Source organism: Erpetoichthys calabaricus, chromosome 7, assembly GCF_900747795.2.
Source record: "Erpetoichthys calabaricus chromosome 7, fErpCal1.3, whole genome shotgun sequence".
NCBI lineage: Eukaryota > Metazoa > Chordata > Cladistia > Polypteriformes > Polypteridae > Erpetoichthys > Erpetoichthys calabaricus.
Window position 1 is genome coordinate 98,321,208 of NC_041400.2, and position 17,302 is coordinate 98,338,509.

The window sequence follows — 17,302 nt, forward strand, 5'->3', positions numbered from 1 at the left end:
TCACATACAGTACATGCTTTTTTATAAGACTCTTTTATGACACATTTCCACGAACTACTGTAGGTATCATTTAAAATTCAAAGAAGGCATGCAGCCTGATTTCAGGTATTTTCCAGTACAACCGATAACCAACGGAAGCATTATCCTTGCATTAATTATATCTACTCTATATACTGTATATAAAATCCTAAGCCTAAAAGTGCAACGATTTTATGTGACTTTTTATATCACATTTTTTGTCACGTTTTAAATCTAGCTTATTTTAAAACCTACATATATGTGTTTGGTATCATTCTTTTCGGAATTTATCGAACTTTAATGTGATATTGTTAGATTTTCAGATTCGTATTCCATTTTTAAATTATTAACTAAAAAATATCAAGAACTTATGTCCCATGAGATGAGACTTTGTGCCAAAAGATTTAACCACGCCTGGGGGCCGGAAATAAAAGACAAAGAGTAGGACAGCTGCTGTACAGGCTTTTAAATGTTCAAAGTGCTGTGCAAGATGCAGCTCACACGGCACGGCAGCAGCAGCAATCCAGCAGCTGATTGAGCAAAGAGGAGGTAAAAAAAAACTACTTGTTTCCTATTAGTTCACCATTTAAGAGCAACTGCGTCTCCTTGGGGTGCGTTCAGCCCCCCTCTTCACAATGCAAGCGGCAGAATAGAGAAGCATCAGTCTATATTTAGCTACCTTAAAACCTGACATGCATTTCGTTTTCCAATGTAGACCTGGACTCTTGGCATGAAGGATACCTGACTTGTACTTCCCCTACTGTATTATTTCACAAAGCACTTCAGGAAAAACTGCCCCCCCCAGTACTTTCTGTACTTGGTTGGCAGAAGCTGCCTCACCCAACATATTTAGGTTTCAAAAATTCCTTTTTAATCTTTTAAACCAGCCCTTGCTCACTGTGAACGTTTGTTCACTTGCAGCCAATGTCCCTTTTCAACCTAGTCACGCATGGTTACACTCATAAAAAAACCTAATACAGAGGTAGAAAAGATGAACACAGAAATACGATTGCACCACTTAAAACCTTATACTGTAGAATGTTCTGGGAACTACAGAGAATTTATAAAATGTTTTACTTTTTCTTCCACTGAGTAGGAAGAGGAAGTTGGGAGCATGTGCTGATTACAGTGCATTGCCACACCCACCACATGATGAACCACCAAGATTGGGACCCGATGCAGCCGTGCAACAGGTGACACCTCAGCACCACACTGGAACAGTGTGTTTTTTTTTTACAGTGGCTGGATTGCCAATCCTGCCACCAATTCCCAAGTTTTCCCTGCAAGTTGGAGGACCTGCTTGCTGGGCTGGATGCAGGTTACCCACAAATAAATGAAATCATGAAGCATGAACTCACAAAAACTAAGGTATGACTGTATACAGTAGCAAATGCATACATTACTATTTATTCATTTGGAAACTTTATTATGCTATTGTTTTTTGTGTATATTGGCATTGTTTACTTAAATTATATCCATTTGAACATTTCTCAAAACAAACCAATTGAATCAATCAAATCAAATCAAGTGAGTGTAACATCCATCCATCCATCCATTATCCAACCCGCTATATCCTAACTACAGGGTCACGGGGGTCTGCTGGAGTCAATCCCAACCAAAACAGGGCGCAAGGCAGCAAACAAACCCTGGGCAGGGCGCCAGCCCACCGCAGGGCACACACACACACACACACACACCAAGCTAGGTACTAGGGACAATTTAGGATCACCAATGCACCTAACCTGCATGTCTTTGGACTGTGGGAGGAAACCCATGCAGGCACGGGGAGAACATGCAAACTCCACGCAGGGAGGACCCGGGAAGCAAACCCGGGTCTCCTAACTGCGAGACAGCAGCACTACCCACTGCGCCACTGTGTTGCCCTGAGTGTAACATAAAAATGGTAATGGAGTAATCGAATAGTAAAGCTACAATTAATCAGTGTCCCTGACATCACCACTTCCTTGTTGAAGGTGTGCCCACAAACGAGGGCCCCAGCTATAGATAGAGCAGGAAGCAAGTGAATTATAAAATGTAAAGGTTTTGGGGTTTCATTTAAAACTTTCATTGCTTGTGTCTCACTACTGTAAATATTTAATAGTTAAAATGTGATGTTGTCCTCCTTGCATTGCAAGCAATCTTTGCTTACACTTGGGACATGGCTGTCATTCCAACTGACTGGAAAACAGGCCTTGTCGTCCCTATCTAGAAAGGGAAGGATGATCGCCTGGATTGTAGCAACTACAGGGAGATAACACTGCTCTCTGTGCCAGGTAAGGTCCTGCCTAGGGTCTTCCTCAATAGGATCCGTGATCACTTACTCACTTACCAGCGACCGGAGCAGTCTTGTTTTACGCCTAAGAAGTCTACCATTGACCGCATTCTGGCAGTGAGGGTTCTCATGGAGCACAAACGTGAATATCGGCAGAGTTTCTTTGCAGCCTTTGTCGATTTTCGTAAAGTGTTCAACTCAGTTGATCATGCTGCCCTGTGGGACATCTTGAGATTTTGTGGGATCCCCCCAAAGTTGTTGGATATCAAAGCTGGCCTGTGCACTGGTACTGTGAGTGTGGTGCAGAGTGGAGGTAGAACCTCTGCATTTTTAATTTCCCAGTTGATTCTGGGATTTGTCAGGGGTGTGTTCTTGCTCCTTCTCTGTTCAATGCTTACATGGACTAGGTGTTAGGCAGGGTCTTGAGGTCTAGCAGCAGTGGGACATCTGTTGATGAAGAAAGATTCACTGATCTTGACTTTGCTGACAATGCTGTGATCTTTGTGGAGTCAATGGAGGCTCTGATTGGGGATCTTGAGAGACTGAGCAAGGTGTCTGAGTGTCTGGTCTTGCGAGTGTCCTGGATAAAAACCAAGATCCAGGCCTTTAAACTCCACTGTGCCACAGCCATCAGCAGTGTGTCTGTCTGCAGAAAGAGTGTCAACCTTGTCAAGAGGTTTACTTACCTCGGCAGTGACATTCATGGACACTATCCAGTGACCTGAGATGAAGACTGGACTTCTTTGGTACTATGCCTCTTCAGGGAATTCTTGGGTACCACTGGTTTGACTTTGTGTCGAACGAGCAGTTGCTCATGGAGTCCCAAATGAGGCACATTACCTGCATTATGAGGGAGTGTCAGTTATGGCATTACGGCCATGTGGTGCATTGTGTGTCTGCCTGGGGGGCTGCCCACCAGGATCCCAAGCTTTTTGTCATGATGTAGGTGCAGCAACGTGCTGTACCAGTGCATGCTTCCCAAACTGACCTGACCCGACCTGTTGATATCACCAGTCTAGCATTGGTAATTACTAAGTACATTAGTGTATTTACTGTATATAGTGAGAGAAATCTTTGAAGAGCAAAGAGCTACGGATGCACTTACTTTACTAGAGAATATCTCTAACAATGTGCTATGGAAATAGCATATGTTCTGAGATTAGTTTAACTATGTTTGGACTGGCTAACAAGAGCTATCCTTATCGACTTTATAGCCAGCAAATCTGTCTCGCCCTCTGGAATTTCTAGTATGTGTTATCATGATGATCCTTTGGAGATACAAGTTGTCACTATACATAGCTTCCTTGCAATAGAAATCTTTGTGGGAGAGCTTGCAGATAGGTCAGTATTGCATATTTTGATTTTTCCTGTAACCCCAGAGCTCAAGGTACCAATATATTATTTGCTCTGGCCTCTATCTTTATGTTCAGAAGCCCCACCATATCTGAAGAGAATGTTTTCTTTTTATTTCAAGCTGAGCATTTACTTCAAATGTTGACAGTTACTCTTCTGTGATTTTTTCCCATTTATACACCATTATGTCCTAATTTACAGTGGATTCAGAAAGTATTCAGACCCCTTACCTTTCTGCACACTATATTATGTTTTAAATTTTATTTTAAATAAATAAATTTGTTATTTTTCTCCATTAATTTTCACTCAATAACCCATAATGACCAAGTGAAAACATGTTTTGAGAAAGATTTGCAAACGTATTAAAGATAAACTGGAAACTCTCAAGTATATAAGTATTCAGACTCTTTGCTATGGCACTCCAAATTGTGGTCAGTTGCACCCTGTTTGCTTTATTTATCTTTGAAATGTGTCATTGGAGTCCACCTGTGGCAAACTGAATTGATTGAACATACTGTAGTTTAGAAGGGCAAACACTAGTACATATAAGGTTCCACAATTTACACTAAATGTCAGGACACACAGCAAGCCATGACATCCAAGAAACCCTATGTAGAACTCCATGATAAAACTGTAGTAAGGCACAAATAAAGACAAGGGTATAAAACCATTTCTAAATCTTTGAGTGGTCCAAGGAGCACAGTGACTTCAATAACTATGAAACACATCCTTAATATCATCCCTATGGTAAGGCCATGGTGGTAGCAGGACCATGATATAGGGGTGCTTCTCAGTGGCAAGTACAGGGACATGGAGTCTGGTCAAAATTGAGAGAAGAACAAATGCAGCCAAGTACGAGAAGTCCTTGAAGAAAACCTGATCCAGAGTGCATACAACCTCACATTGGGTTGACAGTTCATCTTTCAGTGTGGTAATGACCTGAAGCATACAGCCAAGACAATGCTGAAGTGGCTTCAGGACAGCTTCTGACTGTCCTTGAGTGACCCAGCCAAAGCCAAGACATAAACCTCATAGAACATCTTAGGAGAGACCTGAAGATAGCAGTTTATAGATGCTGAGAACGATCTACTAGGAAAAATGGGATAAATTCCCAAATCCATGTGTGCAAAGATTATAAAGTATCAGCCAAGAAGACTCAAAGCTGAAACTGCTGCCACAGAGGCTTCAACAAAGTACTGAATGAGTCTGAATACTGTACTTGCAGCACATGAATAACACATTTCAGTTTTTGGTTTTAAATCTGAACACTTTTCTGAAAACGTTTTCACGTTGTCATTATGGGATATTGATTATTGATTAATGAATAGAATGACAAATTTATCCATTTAAAAGTAAATTTACAACACAATAAAATGTGCAGAAAGTGAAGGTGGCCATTGCATAATATAGAATATATGTCGAAATTAACTAACGCACTATTTGTGATGTATAACAACCCAGTGGCACTAATAGGAATATACAGTATATATGTGTACTGACATTTTCTAAATCGAAGGACTTTTACGAAATAATTGTAACTGAGATTTAAAATTAAGGGGGGGGGGGGGGGGGGGGTTCCACAAAACTTCAAAAAGACGTAATAGAAGAAATACACCTAGCTGATTCCTAGTACTAGCTAAACAGTCTAAAAACAAATATATATATAGTTATAATAGAAAACTAAAAGTGAACCAAGAAAATCGTCTCAAGTAAAACCACTCATTTAATCATTCTATCTGGTTAATCTGTCGTCCCAGCACGCAGAAATAAAGTGACGGACAACGGAGTCAGCCTTGCTTCTCGCTCTGCAAAGAAACGTATAAACGATATAAAGAGAGGCGCCTTCTATTGTTTGTGTACGTTTTCATTTGTGGTAAAGGACTCGGTTACTGTCAAACTTAAAGAAAGTCTTCCCATATATTATTAAACGCATAACAAGGGCGGAGAAGCTGTGAGGTCCGCAGACAGGACAAAACTCAGACACGGCTGCGCCTGCGTCGCTTCTTCCGTCCTACAGATGGTGCGCTCGATTTCTGACGGCATGACGTCACTGGGAATTTCCAGCGAGGAAGTAATATTGTATCTCATAGAACGAGTGGCTGAAAGTGGCATATGCACAATCACAAGAAAAAAGAAACTAGTTTCTCCTCAGCCGCACTGAAGAAGACTGATTTTATTTCCCTGGTTGTTTACATATGGATTCGTAGCTTTTTTACGCGGCTGCTCGTCTCGTCGTTTCTCTTAATGGAAATGGCGCAGTGAAGTGAGTTACTGTCTGCTGGCCCCTGAGACTGTTAACTTTGAAGATCTCCCGCCTCCAGCTACACCAGTCTTGATAGAAAACCAACAGCTTCACGAAACGGTGAAGGTAAGTTTGACCTGTCATCCGCTGCAGTGATCGCTCGTGTCTCCTAAACGTCTGCACGGGTTTAAGTGGTCTGGCTTATTCGACTCTCACCCGCTAAAATGCACGCGAATTCACTTCCTCAATAACAACACTGGGTTTGTATGTGGCCTACTTGGAATGGAGCGCCTTCTGTCTGTGACAGGGGAAGGGGTAATCGCGGAGGGCAGGAATGTTTATTTTCCCACAGCTCCACAGCCTTAGCTACAGCCTGCATCATTTACTTTTTGTGTTCGGCAGGTAAAACTGACATTTACCAATGTTTGCTGTAGTTGTTCTTTAAGTTGTTGAGGTAGGGAGCTTTTATCTCGACTTACAAGTAGCGTGGGTTGGAATTGTTCAGAAATTGTTTTCTGTATGCACTCCGGGTATGGAACCCATATCTGTATGTTTAGGAATAATTAATGTGTACACCATTATTGATACCGTATTTATTTATGTATACTGTACCCTTATCTCGGTTGAAGGAACTGCTTCAAAGGAACTTCTTGAAAATATGTCCACAGGCCATTAAAGACAGTTCAAACGTAGTCTACTCGTACTATTAAAGGTGACAGTTATAATTAAAAGCGATTTACTACTTACTGGTACATTCCTTTTGTTAACCGAATCCCACGTTTACACAGTTGAGGAGACTTAGTGCTTGGTATTGTGGTTTGGTTGAATGCGTTCCAACGTTTTTTTGCTTTTCTAAGAAATGTCGACAGGTGCATGTTATGATGGCCAAATGTATAGTAGAGTAAAAAAAAGTCATTACCTCTCGCGTTTAGTGTTTCGTTTTTGCTTTATTGTTGACGTTTTCGTGCCTTGGATTGATTTAGAAGTACTGTAGTAGTGAGTCAACAACCAGGAGTCTGGTAGTACGTCCTACAGGAGAGTGCTAGTTTCGTTACATTAGCACTTGTGTTATTGGAGACCTGTTTGCATTTCTAATTAATCAAGTCACACTTATGCACTTATCACATACTGCCATACACACAGTGCAATATGTAGTGGAATGCTTAGTTGCTTACCTCCAAGACTGTGCATTAAGTAGAATATAAAAGGACAGTAACAAATGACTTTATAAATATCAGTAAAAATCATTATGTTTAAATGACAGCAATTGTATGTTATATACCATTTACTATGCCCATTTAATCCAGAGCAAGGTAATGGGAGGCTGCAGCTTATCCCAGCAAACATAAGGTGCAAACCAGGAACGATACCTGGACTGGGTGCCAGTCCATTGCATGGTGAATACACATATACACACACACTAGGGTCAATTAGGTGTTGTTAGTCCTCCTAACCTGCATGTCTTTGGATTGTGGGTGGAAATCCATTCAGGTATGGGGAGAAACTGCAAAATTCAAATCTGGAGAACCTGGGATGTGAACAGCGAGCACCCTACTGCGAGAAAGCAGCTCTACCACTTTGCCATCATGCTGCCACTGTAATATGAATTGTGTTAAAATTATTAAAACATGTAAGAAATAATATATTAGAATGCAATAGGGTTTCATGTAGCTGTAGGCACTGTCCTCCTTTAGGATGCAGGTGAATTGTGGAAAGAAGCTACCCCTCTGTCTCTCTGAGCTGGTCTTTAGACTGTGGTAACAGTTCCCTGATCACAGTACAGAGAAGAGGTCATTGTTAGGACGTTAGGCATGTCTGAAAGTTTACTTTGCCGTAGTCTGACATCGCCTGGTGTAGGTGTTCAGGAAGTCGGAGAGGGTACATCAGCTATTCGTTCAGCTGACTGTACAACTCTCTGCAGGGCCTTGCTGTCCTGCTTCTTACTCTTTCCAAACTAGGTGGTACTACTTCATGTGAGGATACTGTTAAAATTATTATTGTGTATTTGACTCGAATGTTAATCAAAGGTAACATTTAAGATCACAATACAGTAAAATACTTATGTTCAATAATTTTCTAAACATGGACCACAGGTAGGTTTATTTCCTTGCTCGAGATCACAGGGTAAATCATGGGTGACAATTGAACCAGCAACTGTGCTGTTTACAGTTTGATGCTATGTATACTTCACCACACTTTTGTTTTTAAAAAAACAAAAAAAAAAAAAACAAAACCTTAACAAAGACGCTTACACATCTGGCATATTTCTAAATTGTAAATGAAAAACTTAATTTAGTTTGCAAGTCAGCTACAGTGCCCTCCACTATTATTGGCACTGTAAAAAATTTTTGCAAAAATTAGTAAGAAGGTTAGAAAAAAATCACTGTGTGCTGTTGAACTGTCATCTTGCACTGAAAAAATGAGAAACGTGACTTAATTGAAACAAGTTAATTCAAAGAAAAACAAAGCCCTCATCAGAAAATAAATATTTTTTAAATATAAATAAATATACCTATAAATAAAACAAAAACACATGTGCCACAATTGTTGGCAGCCTTGGAAATTAATATGAAACAAATTAACTGAAGCATGTGTCCCATTTAAATTGGACATTGGTAGGTTGATTGGAGGGTATAGGAACATTCCAGCAGAAATCAGTTACTTCCTGATTAACTGGGATACAAACGTCCTTAGCCAACTATTATCATGGCAAATAAAAGAGAACACTCAGTCCAAATAAGGGAGAAGTGTTTTGCCCTTCATATCTCAGGGAATGGTTATAAAAAATAGCTACTTGCCTAAAATGCCAATTTCTACAGTTAGGGCAATAATAACAGCCTGGAAGAGGACCCAAGTTTATTTTACCCCCATGTACAGTGAGAAGGATGGTAGGAGAGGCAATAATATCTCCAAAGATCACTGTTGGGGAATTGCAAGAAAAAGTAAAATCCTGAGGTTATCAAGTCTCCAGAGCCACCATCAGATGGTATCTCCGTGCCAACAGATTATTTAAAAGGTATTCCAGAAAGAAGCCACTGGAACCATGTTTTGTGGTCTAATGAAACAAAAACTGAACTTTTTGGCAATTAACACACAAAGTGGGTTTGGTATGAAAAGAAGGATGGCGTTAATGAAAAGAAGCTTGTCCCAACTGTGAAATATGGTGGAGGTTCTGTGATGATTCGGGGTTGTTTTTCATCCAAAGTCACTGGAAACATTGTTAGAGTACATGGCATCATGGATTCCATAAAATATCCGGAGATTTTAAATTAAAATCTGGCTGCCTTTGCCAGGAAACTAAAATTGGGTCATCATTGGAACTTCCAACAGGATCATGATTCGAAACACATGTCCAATTCAACCCTGCAATTTTTAACTGATCACAAAATCAAAGTTCTGCCATGGCCATCTCAGTCCCCTGACGTGAACTGAAGAGGAGAAGGCCTGGGACCCTGGATGATCTGGAGAGATTATTTAAAGAAGAATGGTCTCAGATGCCATGCTGTGTATTCTCCAACCTTATGAAAGGTTGCAAGAGAAGACTCCATGATGTTATATTGGCAAAGGGAGGTTGTACAATAGTAAATGCAGGAGTGCCAACAATTGTGGCACATGTGTTTTTGTTAAAAATATTTATTTCTTGATGAGGGCTTTATTTTTCTTTGAAGAAACTTGTTTCAAGTAAAAGTCAGATGTTTCTCATTTTTTCAGTGCAAGATGACGGTTCTTCAGCCAACAGTGATTTTTTTTTCCTAACCCTTCTTACTAATTTTTACAAGGGGTGCCAATAATAGTGGAGAGGCACTGTCATTTCTGTTTAGAGTATTTACGTCAATAACACAAAAGTACAGCACAGTCACAATACAATGCAAAGTCAGTAGCACCGAAAACAATGTCAAAGGAAAACTGTATGCAACATATACAGTACAAAGAAGTAATACGCGCATCCGTTTTTGTAAGTTTTAACAAATAAAAGTTTAAATGTCAAAATTTGTGTGCCTGCACCTTGCAGTCTTGAGTTAATTGGACTTTTAATAAAAGATTTTTCAAATTAAAGAGAAACAACAGTAATTCTAGTCATGCCATAAAGATTTGATTATGGCTTCAGCATTGGTGATGACACCTTCATTCCAAGGGGCACCAAGTGCTGCCACATGGTCCAGAGAAGAGAATAAAATGAACAAGAATTAATAATCATCAAGCAAAACTACTACTACAGCTATTAACCAAGCAAGATGGGAAAGCTATATGAACAGCCTTTGTTGCATCTCTAACTGGCATTTGCATTAAAAAATAATGAAACTAATGAAAATGAAATTAATGAAAGTTAAGCATTAATTTAAATGCTAAATATTGATGGGCAGTTCTTTCCAGAGTTTGAGAACATTAATGTTAAATGCGGGCCTACACTTTGTAAATCCAGCCATTACTTAAATCTATAATGTTAGAGGTGGTAGGGCCAAGTCAACTTTTGTATGTCAAAGGGAGCATTTTAATATTGACTGTAAACTTAACTGAAAACCAGTGATGTGATTTTAAAAACTAGAGTTGTATTTTCGTACTTCTACTTTCGGCTGTTACTTCTGTGTTTATGTAAGAATGGTGTGCAAGTGAATAAGAACTGTGTTGGTCTGGAATATGTTTATTTTATTAAAGAGAAAAACAACATGAAAGAATAAGTCTCACACAAGATGGAGGTGCTTGAGTAATGGTACTGGGGTAATGTAAATCAAATTCTAAACCCTCCTAATCCAAATTTATGTTTGTGATACATTGTAACACAAGTTTAGGTGTAATGAATTAATAGGTAATGCATTCAAGGAGAGTTATGAACAAAAGTTTGAACAGTAAAAATCCATCCATCCATTATCCAACCCGCTATATCCTAACTACAGGGTCACGGGGGTCAGCTGGAGCCAATCCCAGCCAACACAAGGCTCAAGGCAGGAAATAATCCCCGGGCAGGGTGCCAGATTACCGCAGAACAGTACAAATACAATTGGTAAAATTGAAAAGATGCTGCAGCATGGGTACACAGGAAACAGCTTGTTAACACTCAACTTAATCGAGTGCCTTTTCCAAGAAAGCTGCTGGTTTTTTGTGAAAAGTAACTGCACACTAAAATATTTAAAAGTGTGAGCAGTCCCCGCGCTTAATGCTACGTAAAGACACAAAGCAATCTTGAAAGTACCTCAGAGCTGTCCTAAACTTGTCAGTTTTTATCCCGAAAAGCTTTAAAGAAGTAAATTGAAATCCATAAGATTAGGATGGCTTACAGACTTTTGACTACAAGGAAGCTGCCATTTTAGTGACTTAGATTTTTTTTTTAATGCAGTAGCTGTAATTGTGTAAGCAACACTGGTCCTTTAAGCATGTTATACTATAAAAGGCTACTACACTGCAGACTTTTCATATGAAAGTTTACATTTATTTATTTGACTGAAGTTAATTGAAGGTTATTTGTGCCAAACTAAATGCAATCCAGTGTGTTAACTACATTGCAGTGAAATGCATATGCACATGATGCATTTCAATTTGACAAGGTTTTATTATAATGTGTGTCATAATTAAAAACATGAACCAAACTATTGATAGTTTTTCACTATGGCATGCAATTCTCATTCCAATATAAAATTCAACACAAAAGTGAATTGGATTATAATTTGTGTCCGTTGATCATGTGTCATAACTAAAAGCAAAGCAAACATAACTTGATTTTGCTTAGCAGCTACTCTGAGTGTATTGAATTTTGATTCAGGTGCATGTGTGAATCATGGCAAAACTGAATGTAACCAAATGACAAATCAACGTCAAAGTGTTGTTCAAGGGGCATATTTACCACATTGCCATAAGCTGATGTACACCCTCGACCTGATAGACTTGGCATTCTTGACCAGGTTATTCGGATATAGAAATGGCTATTGCTTTAAAGGACTTATTATATGCATTTTGTATGTTGTCTTGTTTTCTATGTCATAAGCTTCTTTGTATATGTTCTGCAGAGTTTTGCTCAAAACCTAAGCTAATATATGCTTGTAATGCATCATCCTCATCAGTTTTCTCACTGAACACACTGAGACTGGCAATGTTCATGCCTGCTACATGCAATGCACCCCTTCATTTATTCAGCAGCAGAAACTGACCATGTTCTGGTTGGTGTGTTTGCGTATCTTATTAGAGTCAGATACACTAAACTATAATTTGATAATCATTTCATGTCATGGCTTTGCTGTGACTATTTGTTTTTTTATAGTACACATTATGCTCAGTACTGTTTTTTTTTTTTTTGAGAGGGAGGGAGGGAGGTTGGGGGCATGCTGCACTCACTAAACGATGAACCTGCAGAATTGGGACCAGAGTGCAGCTGGTGACACTTGAGCACAACACTGGAACAGTATATATATATATATTTTTTTTTACATTGGCTGAAATGCCAATCCTGCCACCAACCCCCATAATATATGATTAATATTCCTTGCAATAATAAATAACCATCCCTTTGTTTACAAATTTGTTAACATTTGAGCTTATGGTTCTGGCAATGTAGGGATCTTTTTTTTTTATAACAAATATAAACATAAAATTATATTATGGAAAGTGAATATTCTCTGATGGCCTATTAAACTGTTCAGTTAATTACTTATTCCTTCTATTTCCTTATGCTGTAGGGATGGGCTTCAGTTCCCATGATCCTGAGCAGAATAAGAGGGTACAGAAAATTCATGGATAAATTGATGGATCAACGAGTAATTTTCTGTAACATAGGACATATACACTTTGCTTGAATGTCAAAAATTAATGCAGATGTTTTATTAGATGATTTTGCAGAAGTGGCAGAGGTTTAAGATTTCTTGCTGAGAGTCAGCATTGTTAAATGAACTTTCATGAAAGAGACTGAACCAAAATCTGAACTGAGGAATAATCTGTAGTTGGAAATTTTAAAATCATAATTGTTTAATTACTCCTTCAGTTATATTTTCAAAGAGAGTCTTTCATTTAATATATTTTAAAATTTAAATGGGGAAGCATCAACATGCCTATGTTCTTAAATATGATGGTTACTACTGTGTCAAAGATTAGCATGTGCACTGTACCAACAGGAAAGTATTCTTGGAGACAAGAGAGATGCTAACGCACATGTTATCATCATGCATGTTATCTACTTGATGAAAAATAAGTGAAACAAACTATAAATTATATTCCAAGAATTAAAATTTGGGGGCAAAAATCCAAAAAGGGCTAAAATGATCTCAGTCCTAGATCCTGACACATATATGATCTAAGGAAATGAGATAGCATTAGGTTTGTATTAAATTATCTGAAATGACTAAGTGGTGCAAAAACCTCTCAGCCTTTCCTGTTACGAAATAATATTCTACACTTCTACAGTGATGAATCAAGTGTGCCTTATTTTAAGATCTTGGATGGCAGGGACAGTAAACAATTGCTCAAATAATTTTGGGTAACCAATTTTTTGAGTACTAACAGCACTATATTTTACTTCTCATCCTTAATATTCTGTGCATGTTTTGTAGATTTTGCACTTCTGTTTTTTGAGTAGTAGTTTTATATTTTATTATGAGTAAAGTGGATTGATTTGTTCATTGTCCACAAATGTTACAGTCCTGATATTCTTTTCTTCTGTTTTTTGAGTAGTAGTTTTGTATTGTATTTTGAGTAAAGTGGATTGATTTGTCCGTTATCTACAAATGTTACAGTCCTGATTTTCTTTTCTTTATAATGGCCAAAGAAATAGAAACCTCTGTCACCATAAGTCAGCATCTGATCTCGGACTTAATGGCTGCAGCTGCTAGATCTTATTGCCTAGAGGATGTCAGATTACACTACTAGGAATCGCAGGGCACAAATTTTTATACGACTGTATGCCGACATTTTACCCCAGTTTCACATTTTCAAAGGATTGCAAATATGCCAACCAATGAACGTGCTGCCCATACGAAAGCTGCACAGGTATGGTGAGTTCAGCTACAATCTTGGCCCTTCTGTTATCTTTTTGCAGTTCTTTTTTGTACAGGAAACATGAAACATTAGACAGATAAGGGTCTATTTTGTTTGCATGGTCCAAAACACCAGCTTTCGTTCTTTTCTTGTGGCTGCATTGTATGCATTGTACTTCAGGTTGAGTGCTCATTGGTTGTCAGCTTTCACACATACACAAGCCTGTCTCTTCAAATTAAGAAAAAATTAAACATGTTTGAGTGAGTTGTTGAGGATGTCAAACTACACAACTAGTAGTCAAGAGCATGTGCTGCAACTACCCCAATCTCTGCATATTTATATAGCTGAAAATTGCTGGAAACTTTGTATAATGTGATGGGGACTTTAGTTTTTTTGAAGCCAGTCTCCTCCTCCTCCAGTTAAAGAAATGCATTTGACTCTTTCCAGTAGATGCTGCTTTGTCCGCAATGCATGTTGTTAGTTAATCAGTTGCACATTTTGGAAAATCACATTAAAAGAAGGCATTTGCAGTTTTACTGAACGTTTCATGTGCTTTTATGCTACTTAAATTTTTTTTTTTTTTGCTTCGGGGCAGTTATGCAGTGAGGCAGGGACTCCCCATAGTGTGGACTTACATAGAAAATGCCAAAATCTTCCATGGCTGGTACTACTGAGTAGGTCCTTTCCTCTCCCCTGAGTGTGAAAGCAATCCCTCAGCCAATCTGCTTCTTCATATTCTTCTTTCAACTGCTCTAATTGAAGAAAATCTTCAGGATATTTGGGATGCCGGTTGTAGATTATTACTTGCAGCAACCTCTTTTTGTATGAGTCATACTACATAGAGTATATTTTATATATAGGAAGACTAGCTGTGTTACCTGGGAAATTTTCTAAGTCCGTGGGCCTCAGTTATAATGCCGTTGATTAATCGGATATATCAAAAGTACTATGTAACTAAGTACTTTTTTGTATAGTTTTTTTTTTTTTTTTTTTTTAACATAAGGGCTAAAATTATTAGTTCATTTGAACTTTGTACTGTTGAACATGCAACTATTTGTGGTGCTGGTGTGAAAGAGATGGCAACAGAACTAAAGGACCCAATAGCAATATTCAGTAATGTTACAAAGGTGATTTCAAGTTAATTCATTGAAAGCTATAAACTGCTAAAAATCTTGACTTTCTATTTGCAATAAAGCCTAAAATTAGTACTGCAACCCACACTTCTCAAATAGTTTCTGTATATCACTGCTCTCTCTGACCTTGACACGCAGCCATACACAGTCACTCTCATCAGGGTAATTTGTGGTCTGTCATCTTAACCTACATTAAACATAAGTTCAGTAAAAAGTAAAAGTAATTTTTATGATGTACAAATAAACCTGTGACTACTTTGGGATCAAATCGATGGAGACAGTGCCTGGGGAGGGGGTTTAAATCCATTTTTCAGAAGACACGAGAAAGAGAAAAAAGACTGAATATGCGCAGTGATGACGTTAACAATAGAATCCCTGAAGCCTACAGAAAACTTGTAATCCTGGGCAACCTTAAATTCCTTCATCAGCATCTTTTGTTTTGCAAATATGTCGATCAGCACCGGCAACAAGCAGCCTGTTATTCCACCCCCCACACCCAACCTCTTGCTGCATCCAAATGGTGCCATCTTTCGTCTTTACACCTGGTGCAGCTGCATAGTTCTTATGTGTGGGTGAATGTTTCTTGCGGGGAGGGCTTCTGTTCTCTTTCTCCAATGTAGAACCCCATCCTTATCAGAGTTAATCTCTGTTATAGCACATCTTTTTTCAAAAATGAACAGCGTTAGATTGGGGGGAGAGTGAACGTGACTGAGAGAATAAAAGTGAATAATAAAACAAAACGCTAAATTTTACAAGTACCATAAATTTACACAGGCTGTTACAGACTCAAATAAATCAAATGTATGTTTTTACTCAATAATAGTAATAATAATAGCCGCTCACTACTCAAAACAGTTAATGTGTCAAGGACCCGGGATCAAACCTGCAACCTCTCAACTTGGAGACAGCAGTTCTTACCTCTGCACCAGCCAAGCAGACGTATATGTGTGTGTGTGTATATGTGTCATACCCTATCCCAATTTCTTTTACTCTGGTTAAATTCAAGAAAAAAGCACACTTGTATTGTTATACTGTATCTCTCTTTTTTTTTTGAAAGTGTTATTTAATATTTAGAAGTCAGCATTTTGCCAATTATTAGTAGAACATGAAAAAAAATTCGCTTTAGTTATGTACAGTAGACCCCCGCGAAGTCGCGGTTCAGGGTTCGCGGACTCAGTCGTTCGCGGATTTTTCCTTAAAACCTAACTATTAATTGTTAGCGGAAAGTGCAAATATCCTCCGCAGTTTTTTATGGCTTTTTTCGTGGCAATACTGTGCTGTAGAGAAAACAGGAAGCAACCACTGAGGTAAACACGGGTTGGGATAGTGAAAGTAGCCAATCAGAGAGCGTTATCTATTTTTTTGCTGCTGATTGACTGCTGCCCTGTGACGCGGCTCCAGCTGAGTGGGTTCACCACCGCTGAGGGAAACGTGGTTTGGGATGGTGAAAGTAGCCAATACGAGAGTGTTATTCATTTCTCCTTGCTGCTGATTGACTGCTGCCCTGTGACGCGTCTCCAGCTGAATGTCCTCGTGTTTTCTACTTTATTGTATTCATTTTGTTATTCTTAAATGCACAAGATGACGCCAAAACGCTGTGCACCTTCTAAGGCTTCTGGCATTGAGTCTAAGCGCCAGAAAAAGTTTAAAACACTCCAGGAGAAGGTTGAACTATTGGATTTGCTCCGGGAACTAAAAAGTTATGCTGCAGTAGCACGCCACTATGGCATTAATGAAAGCACCGCATGCTACATAAAGAAGAACAAAGCAGCGATCTGGAGTACCATATCTGTAAGTTTGTGTGATAGTGCCAGAAAGGTTACGACCGTAAAGAATAAAAATATCGTCAGGATGGAATCTGCCTCGGCATTGTGGATCACCGACTGCAGGAAGAAGAACATCCCCTTGGATGGTAACATAATCCGTGAGAAAGCACGGAAATTGTACCAGCAGTTCGCTACAGGAGACAATGTAGCAACTTCCCATCATAATGTTCCTGAAACCTATAAAGAAAAGCCAGCACGAAACCCCACCAGAAGAAGACCCGTCCAAAGATGCAACTCCTCCTGAAGCGCCTGAAGAAGAGGCGCCACCCAAGGAGTTTTAAATCCTCTGCATTGTACTGCACAGCTACTTCATCATCATCATCAATATCATTCATCATTGGTGAGTACCCATACATTTTACTGTATTTTAATTAAATTATTATGCATTTACTCTACTTAAACCAAAGAAAATGCGCTTGCATGAATTACAGCATGTATAGCGGTAACATCGGTATTTTACATTCTAGCACCACGGGAGACATAGCAGTACAGTTCTGTA

At 38.8% G+C, this 17,302-nt stretch overlaps 1 protein-coding gene across 1 annotated transcript in view; it reads left to right on the forward strand.

The window, feature by feature from the left end:
• The first annotated feature begins 5,620 nt into the window (after window positions 1-5,620).
• LOC114654582 (nuclear factor of kappa light polypeptide gene enhancer in B-cells 1) overlaps window positions 5,621-17,302 on the forward strand; it is a 149,372-nt gene continuing 137,690 nt past the window's right edge. The window contains exon 1 of the mRNA XM_028805206.2: window positions 5,621-6,011. The gene's annotated coding sequence lies outside the window, so the exon portion shown is untranslated. The remainder of the gene's footprint in view (window positions 6,012-17,302) is intronic.